Raw genomic sequence first — 1,293 nt, forward strand, 5'->3', positions numbered from 1 at the left:
TCATGAAGCTTTGGCCGTCGTCGCCGTAATGAGGAAGAGGCGGGGGCGAAGGCGGCAGATCCGGCGCCTGTGGCGGCTCAACGTGCTCTTGCCGGAGACCACGGACACTACCCGGCGGCATCAGCGCGGCGGCCGCGGCGAAATAGTCTGCCGGGACAGGCTTCTTGTTCCCCTCCGTCAGGCCGTCCTCCCCGTAGACTTCCCTCAGGCCCTCGGGGCGCGGCGTGACATAGAGCTTGTGGAGCGCGGGCACGCCCTTCCTGCCGGCGCCCCTGTCCCTGTCGCTGGTGAACTCCTGCATGAGCCACGGCGTCTTGGGCTTCTTCGGGACGTAGTAGAACCCGAAGCAGTTCTTACGCCCGCCCTCGGGAAGCTCCTCCTTGGTCTGCTCCACCCGCCAGAACCCGCCGGTCCGGACGCTGCGGTCGGCGCGCTTGTTCATGGCCGCGCTGCACGGGCTCTGGAACTTGCTCTCGCCGAGGAACCACCACGTGTGCTGGCCCGCGCGGGCGCTGGCCGGCGGGTGCAGCTGCTGCAGCGCGTAAGGGTCGTTCGCGTACATGTCGGCGTGGAAGATGAACCCCCGCGCGTCGGGCATCTTGTTGTCGCCGGCGATCCACCGGTTGAGGAACCTCATGCTGTCCGCGCTCGTCGGGTTGAAGTAGACGCCGGGAGGCAGCGGCGGCGGCTGCTGGACCTCGTTCAACCCGCCGGGACCGGGCGGAGGCGCCATGGACATGGAGCCGCCGGCTCCGGCTCCGGCGTCGGCGATGGCGGAAGCTGATCTCTTGACTGCTTTCCTCGCTTTCGTGACGGCCATGGTTTCCTAGCGAGCTAGCTGTGTTTGAGGAGGGATTGGATTGGTGAGGGGTGGGATTATATGGTGTGGAGACGACGCGCTTCCATCTGAAATCGGATTCGCCTCATCGTCCCAAGCTGCAGTCGGATTTCCATGTTTAGTTTTTACTTTTACCCCGGCGATCAGTCGATGCGCTTCCCGCGCGATTTCTATTTCCCGCCTTTTGCGGAAACTCGCGTCCCCCCTTCGCCTCGTAGGGCCTGGCCCAACAACCGTCGCGCATACTACGCTTATTCGAGTTCCTATTTTTTTTTTCTCAAAAAAAAAGTCACTGTTTTTCCTGTACGTTCTCAACTTCCTACTGTTTTAATTTGATTTTTTCTGATAACTGTGACCAGATCTCATTTATAATTCCAATGAATTGTCTTTCCAGGAATTATTACTCACCTGGCTCGCGGTAAGCTTCTCTTGTTGCAAATATTATGGTGCAGGAG

The 1,293-nt window shown here is 60.2% G+C and overlaps 1 pseudogene; it reads right to left on the bottom strand.

Moving 5' to 3' along the window:
* Nucleotides 1-820, bottom strand: LOC119335782 (annotated as a pseudogene).
* Nucleotides 821-1,293: the final 473 nt, after the last annotated feature.

The sequence above is a fragment of the Triticum dicoccoides genome, chromosome 7B (assembly GCF_002162155.2).
Source record: "Triticum dicoccoides isolate Atlit2015 ecotype Zavitan chromosome 7B, WEW_v2.0, whole genome shotgun sequence".
Taxonomy (NCBI): Eukaryota; Viridiplantae; Streptophyta; class Magnoliopsida; order Poales; family Poaceae; genus Triticum; species Triticum dicoccoides.